The 7955-nt window shown below is 40.0% G+C and overlaps 1 non-coding gene across 1 annotated transcript; it reads left to right on the plus strand.

Moving 5' to 3' along the window:
* The first annotated feature begins 6978 nt into the window (after positions 1-6978).
* On the plus strand, positions 6979-7085 carry LOC140007928 (small nucleolar RNA R71). Its single transcript, XR_011815370.1, has one exon. It is a non-coding gene; the product is annotated as a small nucleolar RNA R71 (small nucleolar RNA).
* Positions 7086-7955: the final 870 nt, after the last annotated feature.

Raw genomic sequence — 7955 nt, forward strand, 5'->3', positions numbered from 1 at the left:
TTAGACAATTGAATAACAGGCCTAATTATCCAATAAATCTAAACAATAATAACTCAGGGAAAAATAGAGAATAATTAAATACCCATGAACATATAAATTAGAAATAAAACAATTAAAACGATCTCACAGTTATGGTGCTCCAATCCTTGATTTATTCCTCAACTAGATAAAAGAACTAGCCTTGCCGCATAATCATGAAGCAATTCAGAGTTTTCATCGAGCTTTTGTCGATTGAGGAAGTAGTAAAAGATGTCGGCTCCTATTTGCTACTTGCGTTCCAGAGGAAAAAGAGAGAAAAGAAAAACAAAGAGACAAGTCCAAGACAGAAGATGCCCTAGTCTATTGCTGCCTTTTTATTTATAGTGTTGCTGCCGCTTCCCTTTGCTTGTTGAATTGGAATTTGTTTCCCACAAGGATTGTTTCCTTATTTCCCTCATTGGATTATTGCCAAAAATCCTCTTTGGAAAAGCTTCCTGATCCCACGTATGGTAAAAAGGTATCTTCCAATCAGAATGGTTGTTCCAGGGCTTGGGCCCGCGATCCGGCTTTTTCACGCAACTCTGTGTTGTCTGGCGTGGGCACGCCAGAGAAGACCTAGTCTTCTGGAATTTGCCCTTTTTTATCACTTTTATCACCAATTGCCTGTAATTAACACAAATACCAATTATGAGCAGAAATCCAATACTTTGCATAATAAATTGCCAAAATTAAGACCAAATAACCACAAATAAAATGCATAATTATATCCCTATCAAATTCCCCCACACCAAGACAATGCTTGTCCTCAAGCATTTCAAACTTTAAATACACAACCAAGCGAGCAAACATTTTGCAGCAGTTGAATTCAAAACAATGGCTATTAATCAAAGCAACTATTGCCAATGTATGATTTAGATAACTGTAAAGTACTAATGACAAATTTTACGAGATAACTCTCCAACTAACTTTTAAAACCAATGACTCTTTCAAATCCAGACTAACCAATCTAAGAATAGAAAATATCCAACCAACATTCTTTAATAACTGGTCCAACCACTAAGCAAAATCTCAACATAAAGACTCATGGATCCGCAGGCAATACAATTATTCGCATACTTTCATGCTCGTATACTTTTTTTTTTTCATTTTTCATCATTTTCATTTTTTTTCTTTTTTTTTTCTTTTTTTTTTTTTTTTTTTTTTTGAAGGAAGTGCTTAGTCTTGAGCCATTCAAGTCTTTTGACGCGAACTCCGACATCTCTTCAATGAAGGAGCCCGGTTACTCAACTTAAACCGCTTAAAGACCACATACTCATAGTTATCGCTGCTTTTTGACGCGAAAATCGACACTTTAGGTGAAGACCCCCGGTTACTAGTCAATGATAACCAGCGGAGTATAGCCGAATGTTATTCACAAATAAACACCCAAGTAAAATTAAAACCATGCAAGCCTGCTTCATTTCCTTAACATGGAGAACTAAGATTAATAGTTGAACCAGTTCACACAAAAATGTCAGAAAAATATTTACAATGCCTATAAAAGTTAACCAAAAGAAATTGCAAGAGTCACAAAGTCTCAAATATTTACCAGAGAGTCATCCTAAAATTTTACCATATTATACTTAACATATTATCATCTAAAACCATAACAATAGTTAAATTTGAAAATCAAGCCATTGCTTATCAAGACTAACCACAAAAATCCAAAAGATATGGTAAAGGTTTTTTTTTTTTGTAGAAGGAAAAGCAGTAAGAAGGAAAAGCTAGATTACTCCCCCCACACCTAAAGTCTACATTGTCCTCAATGTAAGAATGAAAAGTTGAAGTCAAGTGAAGGGAGCAAAAGAAACTTCCCTGAATGAAAAAAAAAAATTGCAGCAAAACACCATGGTAGAGGAGGTATCAGGGACTGGCAGCGTGGAGCCTCTGATGGTGGTGTGGTGTAGCGTTGCTTCAGATGGAAGCGGAAGTCTTCAATCCAAGCCTGTGTCCCCAAAGTGGACCAAAGTTGTTGTAAGGCGTGACCACGCCTTATAAGGCAGAGTCTTCTGCCCAAGCATTTCTACGCTTTTCATGGAGTCACTTATAGGGCGTGGGCATGCCTTGTAAGGCAGAGTCTCCTGCCCAACACCAAAAACAACACTTGCAATGAAACAAAACAACCCAAAATCAACGAAAAACGAAAGAGAACTATAACAAAAAATGGAGGCCTTGGGTTGCCTCCCAAGAAGCGCCTTTCTTTAACGTCTTTGGCTAGACGACTCCACAGTGAGCAATTAGGCATAGATAGGATCTATCAAGTGTACCTCTTCCAAAGTGCCAATGTCTGAAATATCAACAAACGATTTTAAACGATGACCATTAACTGTAAAACTCTTATTAGTCTCTAAACTCTGGATTTCAACCACACCATTGGGAAAAACATTGACTACCACATATGGTCCAATCCAACGAGATTTTAACTTACCTGGCATGAATTTCAACCGTGAATTGAACAAGAGTACCTTTTGTCCTGGGAAAAAGTGTTTCGCACGCAATAAACGGTCATGAAACTGCTTGGTACGCTCTTTGTACAAACGTGCATTGTCATATGCTTCAAGACGAATTTCCTCCAACTCCTGGAGTTGGAGCTTTCTCTCATTGCCATCTCTATCCGCATGGAAATTGCATTGCTTGACTGCCCAGAATGCACGATGCTCAATAGCCACAGGTAAATGACACATCTTACCAAACACCAACCTATATGGAGACATTCCAATGGGCGTTTTATACGCGGTTCGATATGCCCACAAAGCATCATCCAATCGCAAGCTCCAATCCTTACGGTTGGGGTTAACCGTTTTCTCCAATACGCTCTTGATCTCTCGATTGGAGACTTCAGCTTGCCCATTGGTCTGAGGATGATATGTTGTACTCACACGATGGTGCACTCCATATTTTCCCATGAGAGCTGCAATGGTGCGATTGCAGAAATGGGTACCTTGATCACTTATGATGGCTCTCGGCACCCCGAACCTACTAAAAATGTGGGATTTGAGAAATCCTACAACAACTTGAGAATCATTAGTCCGGGTAGCCTTTGCTTCTACCCATTTCGATACATAGTCAACTGCTAACAGAATATACAAAAATCCAAAAGAGCTAGGAAAAGGTCCCATAAAGTCCATACCCCAAACATCAAACACTTCACAAAATAACATAGGCACTTGAGGCATTTCATCCCTATGAGACAAACTTCCAAATTTTTGACATTTTTCACAGCTTTTACAAAATGCATAAGCATCACGAAACAATGTTTCCCAATAAAAGCCACAATCAAGGATTTTTCTAGCAGTTCTCTTAGGTCCAAAATGGCCACCACATGCATAATTATGACAATGAGCAAGGATAGAAGGAGTTTCACTTTCAGGTACACATCTACGAATAATTTGATCAGAGCCTATTTTCCACAGATATGGTTCATCCCAAATATAGTATCGAGAATCATGGACTATCTTATCTCTCTTACTCTTACTCATGCCAATAGGGAATTTATGACTGACCAAAAAGTTCACAATATCTGCATACCAAGGTTCCTTACCTTTGAGATAGAAAAGATGTTCATCAGGAAATACCTCAGATATGGGAACTGCTTCCTCTTCTCTTATCAACCTGCTCAAATGGTCAGCTACTGAATTATCCACCCCTCTCCGATCCTTGATCTCCCAGTCAAATTCTTGCAACAAGAGCACCCAACGAATGAGTCTTGGCTTGGACTCCTTTTTTGACAAGAGATACTTCAAAGCTGCATGATCAGAGTAAACCGTTACTTTTGACCCCAATAGATATGATCTAAATTTCTCAAAAGCGAAAACAATGGCTAGAAGCTCCTTCTCCGTGGTGGTGTAGTTGCATTGAGCTGGTGTCAATGTTTTTGACGCATAGTATATCACGTGACTACACCTCCCACTCCGCTGTCCAAGCACAGCTCCTACGGCATACTGACTGGCGTCACACATGAGCTCAAAGGATAGCTTCCAGTCTGGGGGTTGGATGATTGGTGCCGTGGTCAACATACCCTTGAGTGTGTCAAAGGACAATTTGCAATCATCTCCAAAGTTGAATGGCACCTCCTTTTGAAGCAGGCGAGACAATGGTTGAGCAATTTTTGAAAAATCTTTTATGAAACGCCTGTAAAAACCTGCATGGCCTAGAAAACTACGAATATCCTTGACATTAGTAGGGTAAGGTAGACTAGTGATCAAATCAATTTTAGCCTTATCTACCTCAATACCCCTTGATGAAACAACATGGCCCAAAACTATGCCTTCCTTAACCATGAAATGACATTTTTCATAATTAAGAACCAAGTTTGTTTCAATGCATCTTTTCAAAACCTTTGTTAAATGGTCTAGGCACTGATCAAAAGAATCACCATATACTGTAAAATCATCCATGAAAATTTCAATGCAATTATCAATCATATCAGAGAAAATACTCATCATGCATCTTTGAAATGTTCCAGGAGCATTACACAAACCAAAAGGCATACGGCGATATGCAAAAGTTCCAAAAGGGCAGGTAAAGGTAGTTTTGTGTTGGTCCTCTTGAGCAACAATAATTTGATAATATCCAGAGTAACCATCTAAAAAGCAAAAGAAACACTTACCTGCCAACCTCTCAAGCATTTCATCAATAAATGGGAGTGGAAAGTGGTCTTTCCTAGTTGCGGCATTTAACTTCCTAAAGTCAATGCACATTCTCCACCCATTTTGCAATCTCATTGGCACTAACTCATTCTTTTCATTTTTCACCAACGTGATTCCAGTCTTCTTGGGAACAACATGGACTGGACTTACCCACTGGCTGTCAGAAATAGGAAAAATAATTCCTAATTCTAAGAGTTTGAGAATCTCTTTCATCACTACCTCCTTCATTGCGGGATTGAGCTTGCGTTGATGCTCTCTCACGGGTTTTACGTCCGACTCCAAAAGGATGTGATGCATGCAAATGGATGGATTGATGCCTTTGATGTCTGCTAACGTCCATCCAATTGCTGGTTTAAATTCCCGTAAGACCCGTAAGAGCCTCTCTTCTTGCAACGCAGTTAAATCATTGGCAATGATTACAGGCAAAGTCTTGTTATCTCCCAAGTAAGCATATTTCAAATGCTCGGGCAGTTCCTTCAATTCCACATTAGGTGCCTGTTGAACAGAAGGTAGAATTCTTTCATTAGAAGTGGGTAATGGTAAAAAAGAATTTTCAAACCTGCCTGGAAGCGGATGTAGTGAATGTAAGGACATGATAGCTTCTTTGACTTCCTCCTCCTCCATGTCGTCCACTTCCAAATTGGTCTTGCCTTGTTGTAAGACAAAGTCCAACTTGTCCCTCATGAAATTCTGTTCAAAATTCTCTTGCACCATGGTGTTAGTCATGCCAACAAAATTTACAGATTCAGTATCCACAGGATGCTTCATTGCATCAAAAATATTAAAAGTGACCTTTTCTCCATCAAATTCCACAGATAAAGTCCCTTCATGTACATCTATTTTAGTCCTTGCTGTACTCATGAAGGGTCTACCCAAAAGAATCACTGCTGAATCAGTAGAGTATGCATCATTCATATCAACAATGTAAAAATCCACAGGAAAAATGAATTCATTGACCTTTACTAGAACATCTTCAACTAGGCCCTCAGGGTAGACATTCGACCTATCAGCTAGTTGAATGATTACCCTAGTTTCTTTGAGGGGTCCTAAATTCAAAACTTTAAAAATTGAGAGAGGCATGACATTTATTGAAGCACCTAAGTCAAGCATGCTTTTTTCAATTCTTTGATTGCCAATTATGCATGGTATAGTAAACATACCTGGATCCTTGCATTTCTGGGGCAACTTCCTTTGAAACATCGCTGAGACATTCTCCCCCACCTTCACCTTGTCATCCAGACTCAACTTATTGCGGTTAGTGCATAAGCCCTTCAAAAATTTAGCATATTTAGGCAATTGCCTAATAGCATCCAATAAAGGAATATTGATCTCCACTTTCCTGAAGGTGTCCAAAATCTCTTGCTCAGATTCTTCCTTTTTGGCTCTTGTAAACCTGCCAGGAAAAGGAGGAGGAATGTCAACTTTCTTTGAGACTTCAGATGATTGTTTCTCATCTTCCTCTTCCCCCTTCCTGGGCACTTCTTCTTCTTTGGCGTGGGCACGCCTAGGAGACTGTACCTCCTTGCCACTCCGTAATTGCACTGCACTGGCATTTTCCTTGGGATTAGGAATTACTTGAGATGGTAATTTCCCTCTATTGCTATTGTCCAGGTTGCTCATGGAAGTTGCCAATTGAGACATCTGTGCTTCCAAATTCCTAATGCTAGCACGAGTCTCTTGTTGAAATCTGTGAGACTCCTGCTGAGATCTTTGAGCCTCTTGCTGTAATTGACTCGTGCTTTGGGCCAGTGACTTCACCATATCTTCAAGAGACATGTTTGAATTGGAAGTGGATGGTTGTTGCACTGGTGGCCGTGGCTGGAAATGTTGTTGAAAACCAGGTGGTTTTGAAGCATAACTAAAGTTAGGATGATTTCGCCACCCTGGGTTGTAAGTGGGTGCAAAAGGATCATTCCTTCGTGGAGGTGGTCCAGAAAAATCTTCCACTATGTTGGCTTGTTCAGGTGAATCCTCCTGGAGAGTTGGGCACATGTCAGTCATGTGTCCGGGAGCAGCACAGATACCACAAGTCTTCACAGATTGTAATTGCCCTCTTGCCATTTGACGTACCAAGGAGGTAAGCTCAGATAGTTTACCCTCTAAGTCAGAGTGATTCACTTCATTGACCCTTCTTATTGCTCCATCAGCTCTCACTCCAAATTGTTGGGAATTTTCAGCCATGGTGGAGATCAATAACGTGGCTTCGTCTGTGGTCTTGTTAACCAGAGCACCGCCACTGGCTGCATCTAACATGCTCCTATCCATGGGTGATAATCCCTCGTAGAAATATTGTATTAAGAGCTGATCAGGGATTTGATGATGTGGGCAGCTGGCACACAGTTGTTTAAAGCGCTCCCAGTACTCATATAGAATTTCCCCATTTGCCTGTCTAACTCCACATATTTCTTTCCTTATATTGGCGGCTCTAGAGGCAGGGAAAAATTTCTCGAGGAATCTTCTCTTCAATTCTTCCCACGTAGTGATGGATCCAGATGGCAGGTAAAATAACCAATCTTTAGCCTTATCTGCCAAAGAGAAAGGGAAGGCTCTCAACTTGATGTGGTCCTCAGTGACTCCTTGAGGTTTCATTGTGGAGCACACCACATGAAATTCCTTCAAGTGTTTATGTGGGTCTTCACCTGCAATACCACGAAAAGTAGGAAGTAAGTGAATAAGACCAGATTTAAGCTCAAATGCCTCTTCCGTGTTAGGAAATGTAATGCATAATGGCTGCTGGTTCACGTTAGGAGTTGCCAACTCCCTCAAAGTTCTTGGGGCTGCCATTGCTACTCGAGGGATATGCACTTCTTCTTTTTCAGATTCACTTGATGAATCCCTGGAAACAAACTCTTGCTTAAATTCTGAAGGTGACGTTGAATCTTGTTGCTTACGCAACTTTGCCTCCTTGGTCAACCTTCTTGCAGTCTTCTCAATCTCTGGATCAAATTCTAATTCTCCTGTACGAGAAGATCGAGGCATAAAATAAATAAAAAAAAATAAAAATAAAAATAAAAACTAAAACCTGTGCAATAAGTCACTTAAAACACCAAGTTCCCCGGCAGCGGCGCCAAAATTTGGTGGGTGTCAAACCACCAAAAATAAAATTTATATTAGACCTACTACCAAAACTGAATGAGTATAGTGGTGAGTAGGGTCGTCTCCTCAGGGAACAGGTAGGTAAATCACACAGGAAAATGGGGGGAATTTTTAGCAGTAGTACCAACTAATTAAAAAGGAATAAAAACTGAAATTTAAAGTTGAGTAAGATAGCAGGAACCAAATCACACA

The sequence above is a fragment of the Coffea arabica genome, chromosome 5c (assembly GCF_036785885.1).
Source record: "Coffea arabica cultivar ET-39 chromosome 5c, Coffea Arabica ET-39 HiFi, whole genome shotgun sequence".
NCBI classification, from domain to species: domain Eukaryota; kingdom Viridiplantae; phylum Streptophyta; class Magnoliopsida; order Gentianales; family Rubiaceae; genus Coffea; species Coffea arabica.